The sequence below is a fragment of the Bos grunniens genome, chromosome 15 (assembly GCF_055505025.1).
Source record: "Bos grunniens cultivar Pamir isolate PY7600 chromosome 15, Bosgru_T2T1.0, whole genome shotgun sequence".
Taxonomy (NCBI): Eukaryota; Metazoa; Chordata; class Mammalia; order Artiodactyla; family Bovidae; genus Bos; species Bos grunniens.
The window spans coordinates 60,113,461-60,138,280 of record NC_141179.1 but is presented as its reverse complement, the minus strand read 5'-3'; the positions used below and the strand labels follow the sequence as shown (position 1 = coordinate 60,138,280).

Genomic DNA, 24,820 nt, shown 5'->3' with positions numbered 1-24,820 from the left:
TGAGCCTCAACCTGCTCCTGACGCCAGAGTCTTGCTGTTCACACTGTCCACACTGTTTGCTGAACCCAGGGGAGGCAAGGTGTGAGCTAAGAAGCTGGAAGAAGACTCGAGGAGCCATGGGAACTGCAGACACGTTTATTCTCTCCTGGCTGACCCAAAGACACAGCAGTGACGCAGCAGTAAATGCCACCCCCTTTCTACGTGGGGCTCACATATCCCTTCAGCACAAAGTAACTCGTAACCAAGCGAGCAGTTCGTGATATGCATGTGCAGAACTACGAGTGATCTCAGCCCTTACACAACCATGCAGAGTCACTGTTTACAGAACATGGGCTGAGAAGTCATGAGAGTGGGATGAGAGACCTGAACATGCCATCTTGGCCCCACACCTACCAACAAAGTTAAACCACAAATAAGCAAATAACACAGGTTAGACAGGAAATCAAATGATAAACTAGAAAACATTTGTCATGAAGTCACATGTCAAACATTGGTGAATCCAGCGATGATAGGGTTTAAGAGAAAATGTGTACTTTTACACACATATATTGGAAAATAAAAAAGGTTTACCTTCAACAATACAAGTGCCCAGTTTAAAAAAGTAGAAGAAAGTAAATTAAACCAAGGTAAGCAAAAAGAAGATAAGGAAAAAACTCAATGAAATTAAACAAGAAAAAACAAAATATTTGTAAAATTTATATCCAGAAGGATATATAAAGAAGTCTTATAATTCAAATATAATTCAAATATAATTCAAATATGAGGAAACTGATGATCTACTTCAGCAGTAGGCAAAAGGTCTAAACAAATGCATCACAAAAGAAGATATGCAAAGAGTGAATAAACACAAAAGAAAACTGACAATATTGAAGTGGACATGGAGGATCCACCACGCTGATACATGGCCAGAGGGAACGCAAAATGATACAGCCACTCTGAGGCACAGTTTCAGCTCAGTTCAGTTCAGTCACTCAGTCATGTCTGACTCTTTGTGACCCATGAATCGCAGCATGCCAGGCCTGCCTGTCCATCCCCAACTCCCGGAGTTCACTCAGACTCACGTCCATCAGGTCAGTGATGCCATCCAGCCGTCTCATACTCTGCTGTCCCCTTCTCCTCCTGCACCCAATCCCTCCCAGGAACAGAGTCTTTTCCAATGAGTCAACTCTTGGCATCAGGTGGCCAAAGTACTGGAGTTTCAGCTTTAGCATCATTCCTTCCAAAGAAATCCCAGGGCTGATCTTCAGAATGGACTGGTTGGATTTCCTTGCAGTCCAAGGGACTCTCAAGAGTCTTCTCCAACACCACAGTTCAAAAGCATCAATTCTTTGGCGCTCAGCCTTCTTCACAGTCCAACTCTCACATCCACACATGACCACAGGAAAAACCATAGCCTTGACTAGACGAACCTTTGTTGGCAAAGTAATGTCTCTGCTTGTGAATATGCTATCTAGGTTGGTCATAACTTTCCTTCCAAGGAGTAAGCGTCTTTTAATTTCATGGCTGCAGTTACCATCTGCACTGATTTTGGAGCCCAGAAAAATAAATTCTAACACTGTTTCCACTGTTTCCCCATCTATTTCCCATGAAGTGATGGGACTGGATGCCATGGTCTTCATGTTCTGAATGTTGAGCTTTAAGCCAACTTTTTCACTCTCCACTTTCACTTTCATCAAGAGGCTTTTGAGTTCCTCTTCACTTTCTGCCATAAAGGTGATGTCATCTGCATATCTGAGGTTATTGATATTTCTCCCGGCAATCTTGATTCCAGCTTGCGTTTCTTCCAGTCCAGCATTTCTCATGATGTACTCTGCATATAAGTTAAATAAGCAGGGTGACAATATACAGCCTTGATGTACTCCTTTTCCTATTTGGAACCAGTCTGTTGTTCCATGTCCAGTTCTAACTGTTGCTTCCTGACCTGCATACAAATTTCTCAAGAGGCAGGTCAGGTGGTCTGGTATTCCCATCTCTTGAAGAATTTTCCACAGTTTCTTGTGATCCACACAGTCAAAGGCTTTGGCATAGTCAATAAAGCAGAAATAGATGTTTTTCTGAAACTCTCTTGCTTTCTCCAAATCCAGCAGATGTTGGCAATTTGACTTCTGGTTCCTCTGCCTGTTCTAAAACCAGCTTGAACATCAGGAAGTTCACAGTTCACAAATTGCTGAAGCCTGGCTTGGAGAATTTTGAGCATTACTTTACTAGCGTGTGAGATGAGTGCAATTATGCGGTAGTTTGAGCATTCTTTGGCATTGCCTTTCTTTGGGATTGGAATGAAAACTGACATTTTCCAGTCCTGTGGCCACTGCTGAGTTCTCCAAATTTGCTGGCATATTGAGTGTAGCACTTTCACAGCATCATCTTTCAGGATTTGGAATAGCTCAACTGGAATTCCATCACCTCCACTAGCTTTGTTCATGGTGATGCTTTCTAAGGCCCACTTGACTTCACATTCCAGGATGTCTGGCTCTAGGTAAGTGATCACACCATCGTGATTATCTGGGTCGTGAAAATCTTTTTTGTACAGTTCATCTGTGTATTCTTGCCATCTCTTCTTAATATCTTCTGCTTCCATTAGGTCCATACCATTTCTGTCCTTTATCGAGCCCATCTTTGCATGAAATATTCCCTTGGTATCTCTAATTTTCTTGAAGAGATCTCTAGTCTTTCCCATTCTGTTGTTTTCCTCTATTTCTTTGCATTGATCGCTGGGGAAGGTTTTCTTATCTCTTCTTGTTATTCTTTGGAACTCTGCATTCAGATGCTTATATCTTTCCTTTTCTCCTTTGCTTATCGCTTCTCTTCTTTTCACAGCTATTTGTAAGGCCTCCCCAGACAGCCATTTTGCTTTTTTGCATTTCTTTTCCATGGGGATGGTCTTGATTCCTGTCTCCTGTACAATGTCAAGAACCTCATTCCATAGTTCCTCAGGCACTCTATCTATCAGATCTAGGCCCTTAAACCTATTTCTCACTTCCACTGTATAATCATAAGGGATTTGATTTAGGTCATACCTGAATGGTCTGGTGGTTTTCTCTACTTTCTTCAATTTAAGTCTGAATTTGGCAATAAGGAGTTCATGATCTGAGCCACAGTCAGTTCCTGGTCTTGTTTTTGCTGACTATATAGAGATTCTCCATCTTTGGCTGCAAAGAATATAATCAATCTTATTTCAGTGTTGACCATCTGGTGATGTCCATGTATAGAGTCTTCTCTTGTGTTGTTGAAAGAGGGTGTTTGTTATGACCAGTGCATTTTCTTGGCAAAACTCTATTAGTCTTTGCCCTGCTTCATTCTGTATTCCAAGGCCAAATTTGCTTGTTACTCCAGGTGTTTCTTGATTTCCTACTTTTGCATTCCAGTCCCCTATAATGAAAAGGACATCTTTTTTGGATGTTAGTTCTAAAAGGTCTTGTAGGTCTTCATAGAATCATTCACCTTCAGCTTCTTCAGCATTACTGGTTGGGGCATAGACTTGGATTACTGTGATATTGAATGGTTTGCCTTGGAAATGAACAGAGATCATTCTGTTGTTTTTGAGATTGCAGCCAAGTACTGCATTTCGGACTCTTTTGTTGACCATGATGGGTACTCCATTTCTTCTGAGGGATTCCTGCCTGCAGTAGTAGATATAATGGTCATCTGAGTTAAATTCACCCATTCCAGTCCATTTTAGTTTGCTGATTCCTAGAATGTGGACATTCACTCTTGCCATCTCTTTTTTGACCACTTCCAATTTGCCTTGATTCATGGACCTGACATCCCAGGTTCCTATGCAATATTGCTCTTTACAGCATTGGACCTTGCTTCTATCACCAGTCACATCCACAGCTGGGTGTTGTTTTTGCTTTGGCTCCATCCCTTCATTCTTTCTGGAGTTATTTCTCCACTGATCTCCAGTAGCATATTGGGCACCTACTGACCTGGGGTGTTCCTCTTTCAGTATCCTATCATTTTGCCTTTTCATACTGTTCATGGGGTTCTCAAGGCAAGAATACTGAAGTGGTTTGCCATTCCCTTCTCCAGTGGACCACATTCTGTCAGACCTCTCCACCATGATGCGCCCATCTTGGGTGGCCCCACGGGCATGGCTTAGTTTCATTGAGTTAGACAAGGCTGTGGTCCTAGTGTGATTAGATTGACTAGTTTTCTGTGAGTATGGTTTCAGTGTGTCTGCCCTCTGATGCCCTCTTGCAATACGGCACTGTTTGGTAGCCTTTTAAAACTTAAACATACAATTTCCATACAACCGTCAACACAGCTCCTAGTATTTATGTAAGATAAATGAAAACATATGCTTCACCAAGGACTGCACATTGAATATGTATAGATTTATTCATAAGAAAAAAAAAAACTAGCAATAGCCGAATATTCATCAACTGACGAATGGATTAACAAATCACGGTCCCCCTTCTAAAGAAATACTACCGACACAATACCAAGGAATACGTCGCAGATATATTCAACAACGCGACTGAATCTCAAATGCACTACTACGCGAAGGCGGAGTCAGAAGGCTACATAGCTATGATTCAATGTATATCACATTCTAGAACAGGCAAAACTGTAAGTACAGAAATCAAATCACAGATTGACAGAAAATAGAGCAGAGGGAAAAGACTGACACCAGTGGGCCATAAGGAAAATTTTCACTATAATAGGTATATTTGATAGCTTGGTAAAGAAGTGATTAATGGCAGTATGTGTATGCCAAACTCAAAAACTATATATATATATATATATATATATATATAATGTATATATAAATATATACATATATATAATTATATATGTGTATATATTATATTATATTATATGTATATATGTATATGTATATATATAATTATATATGTGTGTAGTTATATATATACATTATATATATGTATACATTATATATATTGTATATATATATTATATATATACATTATATATATTATATATGTGTGTAGTTATATATATACATATATATGTATATATAATATGTATAATATATTATATATATTATATATATATTATATGTATATATATAATATACATATAATATAATATGCATGTATTATATACATATATATAATTATATATATGTGTAGTTATATATATACATACACATAGTTATATATATATATAGTGTGTGTATATATATATATACACACACAATAAATATCTGATTTTTTAAAAATATCTCTTTTAAAAGTTCTATAACTAGTCATTACGTATTATTTTGATGATTTTAAGGGCTTCCCTTGGACTCAGTAATAAAGAATCCATCTGAAATGCAGGAGACTTGCAGGAGAGACAAGTTTGATCTCTGGGTGGAGAAGATTCCCTGGAGAAGGAGAGAGCAACCCACTCCAGCATTCTTGCCTGGGAAATCCCATCGACAGAGGAGCCTGGCAGGCCATTGTCCATGGGGTTGCAAAAGAGTTAGAAATGACTGAGCAATTAAACAACAACAAAGGCAAGGAAAAAATACAGGTTTCACCTCTCCATCTTCATGAACTTCAGTGCAAAATTAAGGCTGAACAGTTAGAAAAACTTCGGCTATTTTTGGCCTTTATATTTTCCAAATGGATGTAACAAGGAAAAATTTATTGAAAATATAAAATAACAAACTTAAAAAGAAATAACAAAGTCTATTCCAAGAAATCTCTTGGGAGAATGACTCAACATTTGTGCTAAGGAAACACAGGAGGTCTAGGGTTAGGAAGTTGGTAATGAGTGGCATCCTCAAATAGCACAGAGCTTAGCCTCACAATGCAGGTGAGTATAAACAAAAGCCACGTGACACCTCTCTGTACAAAAGTGACCCTACCTTAAAGTATCTCCTATTACGTCTTAGCCCAGAGTTCAAGGATCATGCTATAATGAGACAAATAATAAAATTTCTATGAGAAAATGATTCAATTCAGTTCAGTCGCTCAGTCGTGTCCGACTCTTTGCTACCCCATGAACTGCATGCAGCACACCAGACCTCCCTGTCCATCACCAACTCCCGGAATTTACCCAAACTCATGTCCATTGAGTCAGTGATGCCATCCAACTATCTCATCCTCCATCATCCCCTTCTCCTCCTGCCCTCAATCTTTCCCAGCATCAGGGTCTTTTCAAATGAGTCAGCTCTTCTCATCAGGAGGCCAAAATATTGGAGTTTCAGCTTCAACATCAGTCCTTCCGATGAACACCCAGGACTGATTTCCTTTAGGATTGACTGGTTGGATCTCCTTGCAGTCCAAGGGACTCTCAAGAGTCTTCTCCAATACCAAAGTTTAAAAGAAAATGATTAAAAGGAATTAAATCTTCATATCATCCATATCCAGAACTGATGTCCAATACCTTAAAATCTCAATGTCTAAAGAACTTGGAATCACCATTTGCCTTCGATTGGGTAAGACAATATTGAAACCTATTCCAATCTTCTGAGCTTCCAGGTGGTGTCAGTGGTAAAGAAGCTGCCAGCCAATGTAGGAAACATAAGAGACATGAGTTTGATCCCTGGGTTGAGAAGATCCCCTGGAGGAGGGCATGGGACCCATTCCAGTATTCTTTCCTGGAGAATCCCATGGACAGAGGAACCTGGTGGGCTATGGTCCATAGGGTTACAAAAAGTCAGACATGACTGAAGCAACTTAGCATGCACACATGCATTCCAATCTTCCATACTTATTTTAACAAATATGATGAGTTTATTCTAGGTATAGGTATCTAGAGTATCACTGAAGCTACTCTTGACTATGATTTTAGGGTTAATTTTCAGGAGACCTTTGTGACATTATACAGAGTTATTTCATCTGTTACAGGTATTGGTGTAAGCCTCTCTCTCAAGAAAGCAGTGTATTATAACAGCATTAGGTTTTTCTTTTTTTAAAGAGAGGTAAAACTTACAGAGTCAATCACTGATAAGGCAGCATCTGTATAGACACCAACTCAGTTCTTCCAAGATAACACTTGTGTTTCTAGATATGAAGACAAAGTGCTAAATTTGCCCTGGCATTTGCTTATTGTAGGCAATTCTTCGCTGCAGAAAAACCCTTTTCTTAAATGTCACCATCATTTACAAATCTTACAGGGCTACATCATAACATTTATTGGTGAAATCTGTTGACTCATCAATCTGCAGAGAAACTTGTTTTTCAGTATATTACACAAAACCTCTTTGGTCGACATGGCATGTCATCAATATGTCAACTTACTGTACTACTTGAGACTGGAAGCTTCAATTTCTCATATTGCATCTTGGCTAAGCAGCTTACTTACTATAATTTTACATGCTGACATGATTAGTTTCTCATCTGATGTATGACCTTTTCTGCACAATAGGTTCAGTTAACATAACTTGATTCTTGAGGCTTTGGACTGAATATGACTTTTTTTAAACAAAAGTTTACTGTGTTTTGAGAACATAATAGCTACTTAAAATAAGCAGTAGCTTTATTTCTCAAATGGCTGTGAGTTGCCAACAACGATCCTCCTAGTCAAAGCTAGTGGTGTTTCCAATATTCATGTATGAATGTGACAGTTGGGCTATAAAGAAAGCTGAGCACCAAAGAATGATGCTTTTGAACTGTGGTGTTGGAGAAGACTCTTGAGAGTTCCTTGGACTGCAAGGAGAGCCAAACAGTCCATCCGAAAAGAAATCAGTCTGGAATATTCATTGGAAGGACTGATGCTGAAGCTAAAACTCCAATACTTTGGCCACCTGATGCAAAGAACATTTGAAAAGACCCTGATGCTGGGAAGATTGAAGGTGGGAGGAGAAGGGGATGAAAGAGGATGAGATGGTTGGATAGCATCACTGACTCAATGGACTTGAGTTTGAGTAAGCTCTGGGAGTTGGTGATGGACAGGGAGGCCTGGTGTGCTGCAGTCCATGGGGTCACAGAGTCTGACACGACTGAGTGACTGAACTGAACTGTGAGGTGTATACAAGTGACTTCAAATTTTGTTGTAATCTTTGTTGCACCTGTCTAGGTTGTGATTATTCATTATTCATTGTATTAGAATTGCCATCGAGCCTAAAATCCTCTTCTATGTCTTAATCTCATCTTTAATCAGCACAATGTTGGATAGCCAGACATGTTTTTAACACATGAAGGCTAATAAGGTATAAAAAAGCAGAATAAATAGCTAAATGGTAAAATTATAAAATAATAAAATAAATTTCACAATATAATCCAATTCTAATACAGTCCTCACTTTGCTTCAGTCAGTCAGTCAGTTCCGTCACTCTGGAGAAAATCTGGAGAGGAAGCTAAGTTGTGGTATGTAAAAATTTCTTATGTTGAAAAGCTTCCTCAGTTTTCTTGTTGCCCTGGAAGAGTTTAATTCTATGAGTAATTCAGCAGAAAAAAAGAAAGGGTGAGGGAAATAATTTATGGAGAGAAGCCAGCATCATCATCATATTGCCCTATCTCCCTCTAATAGAGCAATCATCAGATCAGATCAAATCAGATCAGTCGCTCAGTCGTGTCCGACTCTTTGTGACCCCATGAATTGCAGCACGCCAGGCCTCCCTGTCCATCACCAACTCCCGGAGTTCACTCAGACTCATGTCCATCGAGTCAGTGATGCCATCCAGCCATCTAATCCTCTGTCGTCCCCTTCTCCTCCTGCCCCCAATCCCTCCCAGCATCAGAGGCTTTTCCAATGAGTCATCTCTTCACATGAGGTGGCCAAAGTACTGGAGTTTCAGCTTTAGCATCATTCCTTCCAAAGAAATCCCAGGGCTGATCTCCTTCAGAATGGACTGGGTGGATCTCCTTGCAGTCTAAGGGACTCTCAAGAGTCTTCTCCAACACCACAGTTCAAAAGCATCAATTCTTTAGCAGTCTTCACAGTCCAACTCTCACATCCATACATGACCACAGGAAAAACCATCAATAATCAGCAATTTTCCTTATCTCATGTTGGAAACTGAGAATAGACCAAACCAAATGAAATGGCCCTTCCTACTGTGCGCTGCCATACAAGGCTGACACACTTATAATAAAAATTCTACTGGTGCTGTGCTCAGTCAATATTCACAACTGGCAGAGTTAGAATTGCAAAGCATTAAAATTTAAATAAAACTATTTCACTAATCATGATCTCTCACAGAGAGAGATCATTTTGTAGAACTTAACTGAGAAAGTCTATTATAAGACCACTGCCATAAAATTAATATAATATTTCTTTTCAGTGAAACCACAAAATTTCTGAAATAAATTATAAATTCAGAATTTGATGCCTAATAAGATATTTGGGGTGTCTATAAAGATTATTTAGGGGCAAGAGGATTATTATTATTTGGGGGAAAGAGGAGAAGGGGACGACAGAGGATGAGATGGCTGGATGGCATCACTGACTCGATGGACGTGAGTCTGAGTGAACTCCGGGAGTTGGTGATGGACAGGGAGTCCTGGCGTGCTGCGATTTATGGGGTCGCAAAGAGTCAGACACGATTGAGTGACTAAACTGAATTGATTAAGATTATTTTAGTGGGCAAATATAGACTGTTTAATGAATATTTCTGGCAAAACTGGCTAAAAATTTGGAAGAAAATAAAAATAACTCCTAGTATCCTAAAATAAGATAGATTAAATGGTTAGCAACAACAAAAGCCAAAAGACTTGCAAAGAACTCTAAGAAACTATATGATCTTAGAATCAAGGAGATTTTCCTAACTGAAACCTAGATGGTATGAAAGAACAGAGAATAAATAGATTAAAACTATTGAATTGAAAAGGATATCATTAAAAATTAAAAGAAAAATTTTGTCCTAAAAAACATATTATGTAGATGACAGATCATGGGCTAATCTGTATAATATACAATAGCTATTACAAGCTGAAAAGAACAAAACAAATTATTGTTAGTATAAAAATATACAAATTATCAGAATAGAATATTCACAGAAGAACAAATCCAAATGAATAATAAATATGGTAAAATGTGCTCAATATAACTAGCATGGAATTGCAGATTTGAGTGACAATAATATCTAAGTTCTAGAGTCTATAGGTCTTTCTGATGGCAAATGATCTCATATTATTATTGAGAATGTAAAATGCTACAGCTCTTTAGAAGGCAATTTAGTAATATCTACCCAAAAAATTCCATGGATGGAGGAGCCTGGTGGACTACAGTCTATGGAGTCGCAAAGAGTCAGACAGGACTGAGCAACTCCACTTCCACTTACACCCAAAAAATAACTCATGGTAATCTACCCCACAAAATTTAAAATACCAACTCATAAAGATAATAAAAGAATATAAATAAGGATGTTTATTCAACCTTATTCAGTGACCAAGAACTGGAAACAAAAGGACTGCTCAAACAAGCTAAAGGTTATCACTAGCTTGACTGTGGTGTTCCACAACGTGCAATATTAACAACCATTAAAAAGAATGAATTTAAAATACAGATGACAGTGACAGTTTTGAAAAATGAGACAATGAGATGTTTTGACAATGACAATGAGAATTTCGAAAAAAATGATGTTTTGAGTTTGGTAATAATATTTACCATCTGTAGGAACATCAGTTTTTAAATGGACAAATTTATGCTTATACACCCAGATATCGTCCTAACAAGAGTAAATATTTGAAAAGCCAGCTAAAAGAATGCCTAGGTTTTTGGAAATGTTTCTTCATTCCTCATGAAAGGCAATAAAACACACATGGGGTGGCAGGATTGCCAGCCCTCACCTTCATCACGCTCCTGACAGAGACGGACAGCAACTTCAGAATTCATCTCAACACCCTTACCTGTTGGTCAGAGTTTGCCTAATGCAATCAGAATGGATATGGGAATCTGACATACCTTAGCTTGAATCCAGCTTCACAATTTATAAGCTGTATAATATTGCGGATGTTAGTTGGGCTTCCTATGTTACTTCCTGTGAAGGTTAAAAACATGTGGAAAAGATATTTAAAGTAGAATCAGGCATAGATCAGACCAGATCAGTCACTCAGTCGTGTCTGACTCTTTGCGACCCCACGAATCGCAGCACACCAGGCCTCCCTGTCCATCACCAACTCTTGAGTTCACCCAGACTCACGTCCATCCAGTCAGTGATGCCATCCAGCCATCTCATCCTCTGTCGTCCCCTTCTCCTCCTGCCCCCAATCCCTCCCAGCATCAGAGTCTTTTCCAGTGAGTCAACTCTTCGCATGAGGTGGCCAAAGTACTGGAGTTTCAGCTTTAGCATCATTCCTTCCAAAGAAATCCCAGGGCTGATCTCCTTCAGAATGGACTGGTTGGATCTCCTTGCAGTCCAAGGGACTCTCAAGAGTCTTCTCCAACACCACAGTTCAAAAGCATCAATTCTCCAGTGCTCAGCCTTCTTCACAGTCCAACTCTCACATCCACACATGACCACAGGAAAAACCATAGCCTTGACTAGATGAACCTTTGTTGGCAAAGTAATGTCTCTGCTTTTGAATATGCTATCTAGGTTGGTCATAACTTTCCTTCTAAGGAGTAAGCGTCTTTTAATTTCATGGCTGCAGTCACCATCTGTAGTGATTTTGGAGCCCAGAAAAATAAAGTTTGACACTGTTTCCACTGTTTCCCCATCTATTTCCCATGAAGTGGTGGGACCGGATGCCGTGATCTTCGTTTTCTGAATGTTGAGCTTTAAGCCAACTTTTTCACTCTGCACTTTCACTTTCATCAAGAGGCTTTTGAGTTCCTCTTCACTTTCTGCCATAAGGGTGGTGTCATCCGCATATCTGAGGCATATATAGTCACATAATAATACATATTATAACCATTGTTATTGGTATCTGTGCCATTATTGTTAATATTATTGCTGATATCATTGCTATCAGTACTATTGCTATCATTGTTATTATTATTATTACTGTAGTTGCCTGACTGATGCTGGTCTAATATCCAGCCTGTACTGCAAAATTCTAGAGTTAACTGGCATTTTGTGGCAGTCTTAATGAAGTGATATGTGAGGTCACTATTAAGAAAAAAAGTTAACATCTTACCCAGATATGCTAATAGCAGTAAGGTGAAAAAAAAAAAATGGCAACCTGCTTGAGGAACAGAAGAGCTCATGTGATAACAATAGTTTAATTTCCCAATCAAAATTGAATATTCAGTTGCCAGTAGTTTTACGAGCACCTTCATGGTTGGGGGAATTAACGATTAATAACATTGTGCATCAATATAGAATCTTATGGGCAAGATAATATATTGAAAAAAATCATAATTTTGGCCAAATATCTGTTTATTAATCACTGGAGAGATCTGCCACAACACTCTGACAGCACTGTGACTTTAAGTCCCTCAAGCGTGGGTACAGTATGAATCTCTACAATGTTAGACCTCTTGACATCTTAGCAAAAGCAAGCACTTCACAAATGTTGGTCAAACAAATGGATGAATAGGTGGGCAAGCTAGAGGGTCATTCTCCTCTTCTCTTAAGGAGGGTGGATACTGATCAGTAAGTCTGAAGCACACTAAATATGGGAGTTAGTCAGCATATGGCCCAGATTCATTCAGCTACACAAATGTCTGTCTTTAAATTATGATCAAATTTAAAACTATCCACTATATGATAAAATGAACTGTATGCTGGCATAAGAATCAATATTATAGCTCTTATCAATTTGTATTCCTTTGATTTGTTGGGAATACCAAGAGTAAAGTGCCATATCAAATCATGCAGAAAGCATCAGTGAATTATATATGCCTGTGCAGACCTTATCCCACAAAAATCTCTGAGGCTTGAGTGAAGAGAAGGGGGAGGAAAGAGAATCTGCACTTTAATAAAGTCCCTAGGTGACATGAACGCATACTGAATTTTGAGATGCACTACTCTAGAACACAGGCTTGCCCCAGACTCATCTCCAACTCATCAATGTGCTAAGCCACACTAGGATTCTGGAAAAGCCAGTTCCTCTGATGTGAGTCACTGGAGAGGCAAACTCAAGGCCCCCGAAGTGAGCTTCAAGTTAGCTGCTCACCTCCTTGGAACATTCCAGTTGCAGCTGAGACCACTTGGTCCCCTCTGTAGATTACAAAGCCACAGACAGGACTCAGATCTTGGGCCTACTGCCAAACTCTCTCCCAATTCACTGCTGACCAAACAATGGTTTCTGAAAGGACCACACCACCAGAGTGACCATCTCAAAGCCAGAGGAGTGTGAGTGAAGAGTCTATAGGGACCCATGTTATGGGGAAAGCAAACTCTGGACGAGGGAGTTGGAGCCTGACCTGTGTTCCCAGGTTTGTCACCAACATCCCATGCAGATGTGGGTGAGTTGCTGAATGTCTCTAGGCCAAAGTTTCTCCATGGGTAAAAGACAGAGGTTGAAATGGCTACAGAAGGCCCTCATGCTTATCAACAGTAAGTAACTGTTGATAAGAACCACTGCTACTGCTGCTAAGTCGCTTCAGTCGTGTCCGACTCTGTGCGACCCCATAGATGGCAGCCCACCAGGCTCCCCTGTCCCTGGGATTCTCCAGGCAAGAACACTGGAATGGGTTGCCATTTCCTTCTCCAGTGCATGAAAGGGAAAAGGGAAAGTGAAGTTGCTCAGTCATGTCCGACCCTTAACAACCCCATGGACTGCAGCCCACCAGACTCCTCTGTCCATGGGATTTTCCAGGCAAGAGTACTGGAGTGGGGTGCCATCGCCTTATGCTGTGATAGATCAGTCATGTCTGCCATGGCCACAGGAATTCAGGTTCTCCTTCTGTTTGTCTTGATGGGGCCAAAGATCTTGCGTTTTCAACAAACTCCAAGGGGATGCTAATGCTACTGACCCATGGACCACACTTTGAACATTTGTTGTCCAGTGATGGGTACTCACCACTACTGTGACTACTGAACACTTGAAATGGGGTGAGGCTAGACTGAGATATGCTTCAGTGCAAAACCTACACCAAATTTCAAAGACTCAGGAGAAAGAAAACAATGTGATGCAATTTGTTACAGAACATGCAGAATTGTTATAGAACATGCAGAATTGTTAAATATTGAAATTATAATGTTTGGGATATACTGGGTAAAATAAAATATTCTGTAAAGGTTAATTTCACCCTTTTTTATTTTTTTAAATATGATTAGATTAAGTCCAATTTATTTTTCCCCTTGTTTATACTTTTGGTGCTATTATCTAAGGAACTGCTGCTTAGTCCAAGGTTACAAAGGTTCACTTCTATGTTTTCTTGTAAGAGTTTTCTAGTTTTAGCTCTTATATTTAGGTGTCTGATTCATTTTTTTATAAAATTCTTGGCTGCACCAAGTGGCATATAGAACCTCAATTCCCTGACCAGGGATTGAACTCATGTTCCCTGCAGTGGAAGACAGAGTACTAACCATGCCCAAAAAAATGACTAGAAAATTTACAATTAGGTATGTGACTAGCATAGTATTTTTCTTAAAAGAAGAAAAAAGCAGCTTTGTGAGATACAGTTCACATATCATATAATTCTCCCAGTTAAACTATTCAATTCAGTGAGTTTGGGCATAATTCATTAGTTTTTATATATACATATATATGCCTAAAATGGCAAATTTACATGTGTAAAACAAAATTTGCATTTTAGTCATTTCAAATTTACAATTCATTGGTGTTAACTGAATTCACAATGCTGTGCAATCATTACCACTATTTCATAAACCTCTTTGTCACTCTGAACAGAAACTCTATAACCATGAAACGGTAACTCCCTATTCCCTCATCTCCTTAGCTTCTAATTGCTCATCTATATTCTGTCTCTATGATGTTTGCCTATTCTAGATGTTTCAAATAAGTGGAAGCATACAACATTTGTCCTTTTTTCTTTGGTTTCTTTTCTTAGCATAATATTTTGAAGGTTCATTCACACTGTAGCATATATCTTAAAAGTCGTCAGCATAAGAAAAAAAAATTCAGTAACTATGTATGGTGTCAGACATTAACTAGAATTTTGGGCTTCCCTGGTGGCTCATATGGTAAAGACCCTGCATGCAATGTGCAAGACTCGGGTTCAATCCCTGGGTTGTTAAGTTCCCCTGGAGGAGGGCATGGCACCCATTCCAGTATTCTTGTCTGGAGAATCCCATGGACAGAGGAGTCTGGCAGGCTATAGTCCATGGGGTCACAAACAGTCAGACATGACTGACTAAGCACAGCACAGCTCGTGGTGATTATTTTGAGATACATACAAATATCAAATCATTATGTTGTACACCTGAAACTAATACAATTTTGTGTGTTAATTATTTCTCAATTTAAAGAAATCAAGGTATATGTTTGTGATACCATGATCAAGAGTTACAGATGTAAGGTCTGTAGTTGCTAGCAGGGTATGCTCTCTGACAATCCATGGAAGAGATTGAGGAGCTGATACAATGTGGCCTCATTAGGCTCCACTATTTCCAATTCTTTTAAGTGATCTAACTGAATATATAATCCATGTGGGGAGAAGCTTTTAAGACTTCAAACCAACTATCCAGTAGATACTCTTTTTAGTCTTTGTATTAAGTAACTTTTGGATTTGGTGTCTGTGTCTCAAAGTAGACCACTATTGCTGTCCTGTCCCTTCATTCAGTCTCATAGATTGAAATCCTTTGACTCACTTGAATCTTTCTTTAAAAGCTGAGTGATCTTTACCAGGGGTTTCCTCTGATCTCTTTTCTGACAGATTTAATATACTGCATACTAATAACCGACTTCTATCAACCTACATGCAAGGAATTGAATACACTTGTTAAATATAACTTAAATATCAAGTGAGAAAATGGTAAGAGGACTTAAAAGAGATCTAATTCCATTCTTAACTGTTGAAGAGGAGGAAACAAAGCCCAGGTCCTAGAATAACTTTGCTGAAGGTTTGTCAAACACCCTAATGTTCTCACACCCGGGGAAGGACCACCTCCACCCAGTGGCTTCTTATTCTGCAAAGCTTAATCATAAATCATCTCAAAAGACAATTTAGAGCAAATGTTTTGCCGCCATTAACATGGGCCAACAGACACTTTTGCAGAACCATATCCATTAGAAAGCAAAGACCAGTAAGCTGGTTGCTGAGAGCCTGCTGGTTGGGAAGGCTACTACATCTCATTTGCTGACTGTCCAAGCTGCTGATGGAGTCTAAAGCAATAACCTCCTGGAGCTGTTTTCATGTTTTACCTTGTGTAGAAATTGGTTAGCAACAGCAACAGCCATTACATTTGTTTCCCTATGATTTTTGATGAAACAAAAATAAACATATAAAACATCTAAATATGTGACAGGTGATCTGATCATCCCAAAAGGAAGGTTTGAATCCACAACACATCCTACTTGAACTTAACCAATATCTCTCTGTCTCAATGCTTATCTTTGCCATAACATCAAACTGGGAGGCAGGTGGACAGATGGAAATATTAGCAAGAAGATATTGTTTCATTGATTAATTGCCTGGCCTTGAAAAAAAGGCCATTCTCTCTTTTAATCTGGAGTATCCATAAAGAAGCTATTGCTTTATAAATTTAATCCAATAGTATGTTTGCAGTTCAAAAGTAATTTCTCATTTTTTGAACAAATCTAAATGCCACAAAATAGGGGGAAAATCAAGTAAATTATGATACATTCATATGATAGAGTTTTCATTAAATTATATAATTAAAGTACAATCTGTATATCATATATAATTAAACTATAAAATATAAAATGGACCTACAATCTGTCATACAGAGTGAAGTAAGTCAGACAGAGAAAACCAAATACCATATATTAACAAATATGCATGAAATCTAAAAACATAGTTCATCCCTGTGGTGGTTTCATGTCAATATATGGCAAAACCAATACAATATTGTAAAGTAAAAAAAAAATGTTTTTAATTAAAAAAATGAAAATAAAAAGATGGTTCAGATAAGACCATTTGCAGGTCAGGAAGAGAGACAGACACAGAGACAAGACATGTGGACGTTGGGGAAAGGGGAGAGTGAGATGCACTGGAGAGCAGGATTGACATATATACACTATCGTGTCTAAAACAGAGCTTGTGGGAAGCTGCTATATAACACAGGGAGCTCAACCGGATGCTCTGTGATGAAGCAGGGTGGAAGGGATGTGGGAAGCTGCTATATAACATAGGGAGCTCCGCCGGATGCTCTGTGATGGAGCAGGGTGGAAGGGATGGGAGGGGGGTTCAAGACAGAGTGAATATATGTATACATAAAGCTGATTCACTTCATTGTACAGCAGAAACATAAACTGTAAAGCAATTATACTCCAATAAAAATGATAAAAATTACAAAATATATTACCTTATAATTAAGTTATAAGATAATAAAAACAACAAAAATAGCAACCACAATAGAGTCCATACTGTTTGCCAGGCGCTATGCCAAACAATAAATGAGAATTATAACAGTCCTGTGAGAAAGGTGGTGTTATCATCAGACACACACACACACACACACAAATAAAAACCTTGAATAAAAAAAAATGCCAAATGTGAACAGTATTTACTTTAAAGATACGTGGCTACTTTTTACTGTCCTGCTATGATTTTCTAAATTTTCTATAATATAGTTATTCACTTTTTAAGATTCATTAAAATAGTTCCTATCTTTAAAACTGAATTCATGAAATGAGACATAACAATTTCTTAAAATTTTGCGTGGTGTGGAAGAAGTCCATAGTAAACAAGATTATAATATTTGAAAACCATTATATTGGGTTTTTGACTCCTTTTACATTATATTAATGTCTGCAACAATATTTGCCTTGTGATTGCTTAAATGAAACACATATACTTTCAAGAAACCAGGAAGAACTTCTTGCATCTACCCTATAACCCAAATTAGCTTCTGCTTGTTTGTGGACTCTTTTGTTGACCAATGGCTACTCCATTTCTTCTAAGGGATTCCTGTCCACAGTAGTAGATATAATGGTCATCTGAGTTAAACTCACCCATTCCAGTCCATTTTAGTTTGCTGATTCCTAGAATGTCGACAATTCACTCTTGCCATCTCTTGTTTGACCACTTCCAATTTGCCTTGATTCATGGACCTGACATTCCAGGTTCCTATGCAATATTGCTCTTTACAGCATCAGACCTTGCTTCTATCACCAGTCACATCCACAACTGGGTATTGTTTTTGCTTTGGCTCCATCCCTTCATTCTTTCTGGAGTTATTTCTCCACTGATCTCCAGTAGCATATTGGGCACCTACTGACCTGGGGAGTTTCTCTTTCAGTATCCTATCATTTTGCCTTTTCATACTGTTCATGGGGTTCTCAAGGCAAGAATACTGAAGTGGTTTGCCATTCCCTTCTCCAATGGACCACATTCTGTCAGACCTCTCCACCATGATCTGCCCATCTTGGGTGGCCCCACAGGCATGGCTTACTTTCATTGAGTTAGACAAGGCTGTGGTCCTAGTGTGATTAGATGGACTACTTTTCTGTGATTATAATTTCAGTGTGTCTGCCCTCTGATGCCCTCTTGCAACACCTACCATCTTACTTGGGTTTTTCTTACCTTGGATGTGGGGTATCTCCTCACGGCTGCTCCAACAAAGCATAGCTGCTGCTCCTTACTGTTTGTTTCCAAGGCAAACCATTCAATATCACAGTAATCCAAGTCTATGCCCCAACCAGTAACGCTGAAGAAGCTGAAGTTGAACGGTTCTATGAAGATCTACAAGACCTTTTAGAACTAACATCCAAAAAAGATGTCCTTTTCATTATAGGGGACTGGAATGCAAAAGTAGGAAGTCAAGAAACACCTGGAGTAACAGGCAAATTTGGCCTTGGAATACAGAATGAAGCAGGGCAAAGACTAATAGAGTTTTGCCAAGAAGATGCACTGGTCATAGCAAACACCCTCTTCCAACAACACAAGAGAAGACTCTACACATGGACATCACCAGATGGTCAACACTGAAAACAGATTGATTATATTCTTTGCAGCCAAAGATGGAGAAGCTCTATACAGTTAACAAAAACAAGACCAGGAGCTGACTGTGGTTCAGATCATGAACTCCTTATTGCCAAATTCAGACTTAAATTGAAGAAAGTAGGGAAAACCACTAGACCATTCAGGTATGACCTAAATCAAATCCCTTATGATTATACAGTGGAAGTGAGAAGTAGATTTAAGGGCTTAGATCTGATAGATAGAGTGCCTGATGAACTATGGACTGAGGTTCGTGACATTGTACAGGAGACAGTGACCAATCCCATTCTCACGGAAAAGAAATGCAAAAAAGCAAAACAACAGTCTGGGGAGGCCTTACAAATAGCTGTGAAAAGAAGAGAAGTGAAAAGCAAAGGAGAAAAGGAAAGACATAAGCATCTGAATGCAGAGTTCCAAAGAATAGCAAGAAGAGATAAGAAAGCCTTCCTCAGTGATCAGTGCAACGAAATAGAGGAAAACAACAGAATGGAAAGACTAGAGATCTCCTCAAAAAAATTAGAGATACCAAGGGAACATTTCAGGCAAACATGGGCTCGATAAAGGACAGAAATGGTATGGACATAAAAGAAGAAGATATTAAGAAGAGGTGGCAAGAACACACAGAAGAACTGTACAAAAAAGATCTTCACAACCCAGATAATCACAATGGTGTGATCACTGACCTAGAGCCAGACATCCTGGAATGTGAAGTCAAGTGGGCCTTAGAAAACATCACTACGAACAAAGCTAGTGGAGGTGATGGAATTCCAGTTGACCTATTTCACATCCTGAAAGATGATGCTGTGAAAGTGCTACACTCAATATGCCAGCAAATTTGGAGAACTCAGCAGTGGCCACAGGATATCATGAGAAATGCTGGGTCGGAAGAAGCACAAGCTGGAATCAAGATTGCTGGGAGAAATATCAATAACCTCAGATATGCAGATGACACCACCCTTATGGCAGAAAGTGAAGAGGAACTAAAAAGCCTCTTGATGAAAGTGAAAGAGGAGAGTGAAAAAGTTGGCTTAAAGCTCAACATTCAGAAAATGAAGATCATGGCATCTGGTCCCATCACTTCATGGGAAATAGATGGGGAAACTGTGGAAACAGTGTCAGACTTTATTTTTGGGGGCTCCAAAATCACTGCAGATGGTGATTGCAGCCATGAAATTAAAAGACGCTTACTCCTTGGAAGGAAAGTTATGACCAACCTAGATAGCATATTCAAAAGCAGAGACATTACTTTGCCAACAAAGGTCCATCTAGTCAAGGCAATGGTTTTTCCAGTAGTCATGTATGAATGTGAGGGTTCAACTGTGAAGAAAGCTGAGTGCCAAAGAATTGATGCTTTTGAACTGTGGTGTTGGAAAAGACTCTTGAGAGTCCCTTGGACTGCAAGGAGATCCAACCAGTCCATTCTGAAGGAGATCAGCCCTGGGATTTCTTTGGAAGGAATGATGCTAAAGCTGAAACTCCAGTACTTGGCCCATTCATGTGAAGAGTTGACTCATTGGAAAAGGCTCTGATGCTGGGAGGGATTGGGGGCAGGAGGGGAAGGGGACGACAGAGGATGAGATGGTTGGATGGCATCACTGACTTGATGGATGTGAGTCTCAGTGAACTCCCGGAGTTGGTGATGGACAGGGAAGCCTGGCATGCTGCGATTCATGGGGTCGCAAAGAGTCGGACACGACTGAGCGACTGAACCGAACTCAACTGTTTGTGGGAATGCTCAAAATTTTCATCATTTTGAAATCAGTTCTATGGCAATGTTCCTGGGAAAAATAACTCTTCTCCTGAAATGCTTATAGTTTCCAAGATGTTGACTCGGTGGTTCTCAGTCAGGATGATTTCGCCCCCAAGGAACAGTTGGCAGAGGCAGGTGGTGACATCTGTGACTATCTTGACTGCAGAGGGGTACTGCTGACATCCAGTGTGTAGAAGCCAAGGATGCTGCTAAACAAGCTACAATATGGAAGATAGCCCCACCCTCATCTGCCTAAAAAAGCATTTTCCCACCCAGACATCAAAAGTGAATATGTTAAATAACCGTGAGTGAAAGCGACAGCTAAGAGAAGAAAGACATATTGTTCCCTGGGACATCACAGACCGAGGTTTTAGATGGAAACTGGTGAAATAGAGATAAACACAGATTCAAAAGAGGAAACAAGACTCAGAAAGGTAAATTTTGGTATAGCCAGATTTTCTCCTCTACAAACCAGAAACGTGACTTTGCATGAGTTCCCTGAGCCTTATTTCCACACCTGTTCAGTGAGAAAAATAATTACAATTTTCTCATAATGAGTCTTGTGGGAAAAAAATAAGGATATAAAGATTCTTACAGCTACAGTTGCAACTACAGCTGGTGAGCATGAACTGCCCTCTCAGTAGAGTAGGCAGCGTGTCAGTCTCATACAGCCTGTGAGCCTGCAGTCAGTAGTGATAATGGTGATGATAACAATGATGATGGAGGTGCTGACGATGCCACTGATGATATCACTGGTGATGATGGCAGTGTTGATTTTCACCATGGCTTATCATGCCCTAACCTTCACATCAATACAGACTGCAGACCATCAGAAGTAGAGATGACAAGGCTTCTAGTTTTTAATGTCTCAGAACGAATTTATTCTATTAGTTAGTGTAGGAATGTAAAGAGAATTAATTCATTACTCAAGAGAATGATCACCAAGGAGCAGTAAGAATTCTGTGGACAGAAAAAAGAGCTGTGAGGATACATCAAAAAGTAAATGCAAACAGAGCCCAAGACTCAGCATCTGATATTTCCACTGGGAAATGATTTTACCAGAGAATACTGCTGAGGTAAATTCACTGCTGTAGTCAATTTCTTTCTAACATAGAAATTAAGTGGAAATAGAAAATAGAGCTTCAGTGGAGTCTTAAAGGCAAATAAACTAAAATTAAAAATCAAAGTTAACTATTCATTCAACTGCTTGGGACATAAGGTGATCACTGGACTAATAAATTAGTTTCATGACTTGGCACAACCATTTCAAAACCTTAATTATGTTAAAGAGCATGGCCATTTTAATTACCAGATTCTTTTGGCTAGTTTCAATATACTTTTTGATATGAGTTCATTTCTTTGTTCAATCCTGTGGATTCTCATGTGAAGTTCAACGAGCTTGTCACTTAATGATAACCCTTGAAAGGATTTCAGGGCAAGGAATAGATTGAGTCATCTCTACCTGTCAATCACCCATGTTTTCTTTCAATAGCTGCCCACTCATTCCACCTCCAACTTGAAGGCTCTTGGAATGCTTTGCTCAACAGTTCTGTCTTTCCAGGTTGGTGCTGCAATGTCCAGATATTTTCATCAGCAAATGTACAGCTCTTCTTACTGTAACATGTTGGAAGTGTTTAGACTGCTAATCTCACCATTTAATCATATTAGTTTATCTTCCTGAATTGCTCATCTTGTTCTTTCTACATTCCATTTTCTACATTTTCTCTTATCTTCAAGGTCTAAACATAAGTCCTGCTTCTTTTCCACACTTAAACTACTACCATTCTTACTGTTCCTTTCTTTCTCTGTCCCACATAACACATACCATATATACTGACATATCTGTGCTGTAGCAGCTGTGTCCTGGCAATTAGAATATAGTGTCTTAAGCCATGCTGGCCTGGGTTAATATTGGGATTCTGAAAGACACTTACTAGATATATACATTTGGGCACATTACTAACATTTTCTTTGCCTTGGTTTCCTCATCTGTAGATAGAGATAATGGTAGCATTTACCTCAAAATGTATAAAGAATTTTTAAAATGCCTGACATATAGAAAAATGTGGGCTTCCCAGGTGGCACTAGTGGTAAAGAATCCACTTGCCAATGCAGGAGGCATAAGAGTCTCAGTTTCTATCCCAGAGTTGGGAAGATCCCCTGGAGGAGGACATGGCAAACCACTCCAGTATTCTTGCTTGGATAATCCCATGGACAGAGGAGCCTGGTGGGCTGCAGTCCATTGGATCGCAAAGACTTGGACACGACTGAAGCAACTTAGCATGCACACATGCATAGAAAGAATACAGTTGTTAACTGTCATGCTACAGAGTGAATTATTCCACTGAGTGTTTATTTGTCTTTCTCTCCAATTGGGTTGTAAGTCCTGTGGGGATGAGGACAGTAGCAGATGTAGTGTGACAAGTCCTAGAATATGAATGCACCATTTACTAAAGCCCCATTCTCTCCTTATTATTGTCATCTCATATTACAGAGAAGGAAACTGGGGCTTAGGAATGTGTAGATTCAATATCACATATCTCTGGTGCAAAACTAAGGGTTAAACCCATTAATGTTAAACTTCAAAGACTTACTCTCTTAACACCTCTATAATATCCCCCTTCCTTCTCTTTATATAACTGCACCGAATAGATCAAATGTAGAACAAGTGTTTATTAATGATTATTATTTAAGCTTTGTTTACTTATTATAATATTGAACAATATACAACAAATATATACTATTTTGGTATTTTTAATATCTGAAAAATTACTGTAAATAAGATTCCTATTCAGAGGTTTAATATAGGTTTCATTAAGTATCAAATGTTTACACACATAAATATTCCTAGACAGTATATATGGATCAAAACCACGGATTTAAAGTGAAGATCTGAGCAAACCTCAGTATTACTGGAATGAGCCTTTTGAAAAAAACATAATGTATCAAGAACCATAAGGAAAGTGCTAAAAGCAATGGTTGCTTTGCTTAATGGAGCAAGTCCTAAGTGTTTGACGTTACCCTTAATAGTAGTCAGTAAAACAGTTTCCAGTAAAACTTAAGCGAGGAAATTAATCCCATAATAACAGCATGCATGCAGGTTAGGCTCAAGTAATAGCAGTGTGATAGCATGGAGAAAAGAGGCTTTAATTTGTGCTTTAGAATGTATTGGGTGGGTGAATTGCAGACACTCAAAGTGAGTAATTTTTTAGTCAATTGTATTACTTAGCAATAATTTTGAAAATACAATAATAAGTAAGTCTCATATAGCCTAAAACTATCAAATGATAGTTTTTCAATCTAAATGCTACTGTAATCAATCATTCAATCAATATTTATTGGACACCTACTATTTTATACCAGGAACTTTGCTGCTAGGCTCTGAGGATACCAAATTGTAAGTCAATGTAGTTTTTATCCTCAAGAAGCTCATGGAAGAGTGAGAGAGATGAGCAGATAAATAATATTTTAATTATAACATGATGTAAAAAGTTCTATGTGCACAAAAGCCATTTCCTTTTTCTTCTGGGAACACAGCTAGAGTACATTTCCCAGACATCCTTGCAGATAAGTATGGTCAAGGGAATGAGTTCTTGCCAATGGAATCTGGATAGAAATTTTGACACTTATGGCCCATAGGAACCATGCACAGGTTTTATTCTCTCTCATTTCCTCACCTGCTGATAAATAGGACTCTGAAAACTTCATGGCTGGCAGAGCCACAAGATGGAAGGAATGTTCATGTCAGAAACTCTGCTCACCAGGCTGTATGCAGAGTCACACTGAATGCCAACTTGAGTAGGAAATAATACTTATTGTATAAAATCATTGATATCTGGGGGTTGTTTGTTATAGCAATTAGCCTACTCTTTCTGTTACATATTTTCTACAGAAAAGATGATTGCATGTGCCCAAGATACAGAAAAGAGGAAGGAGCTACATCTACCTGGATCACAGTCTAGAGGGAAAACACAAACTAGACCTTTAGGGCCACTTTCTCTCCATAATGGACAAATTAAAAGTGCTCAGGGAGGGACTTCCATGGTGGCCCAGTGTTTAAGACTTGGCTTTCCAATGCAGGGGGTGTGGGTTTGATCCCTGATCAGGGAACTAAGATCCCACATGCTTTGTGGCCACAAAAGCAAGACATAAAACAGGAAACAATAGTGTAACAAACTCAATAAAGACTTTAAAAAT

At 38.9% G+C, this 24,820-nt stretch overlaps 1 long non-coding RNA gene across 1 annotated transcript in view; it reads right to left on the bottom strand.

Annotated features, from left to right (window-relative positions):
* Positions 1 to 10,800: 10,800 nt before the first annotated feature.
* Positions 10,801 to 24,820, bottom strand: part of LOC147358353 (uncharacterized) — a 387,433-nt gene continuing 373,413 nt past the window's right edge. The window contains exon 4 of the long non-coding RNA XR_015141615.1: positions 10,801 to 10,876. This is a non-coding gene — a long non-coding RNA (uncharacterized LOC147358353). The remainder of the gene's footprint in view (positions 10,877 to 24,820) is intronic.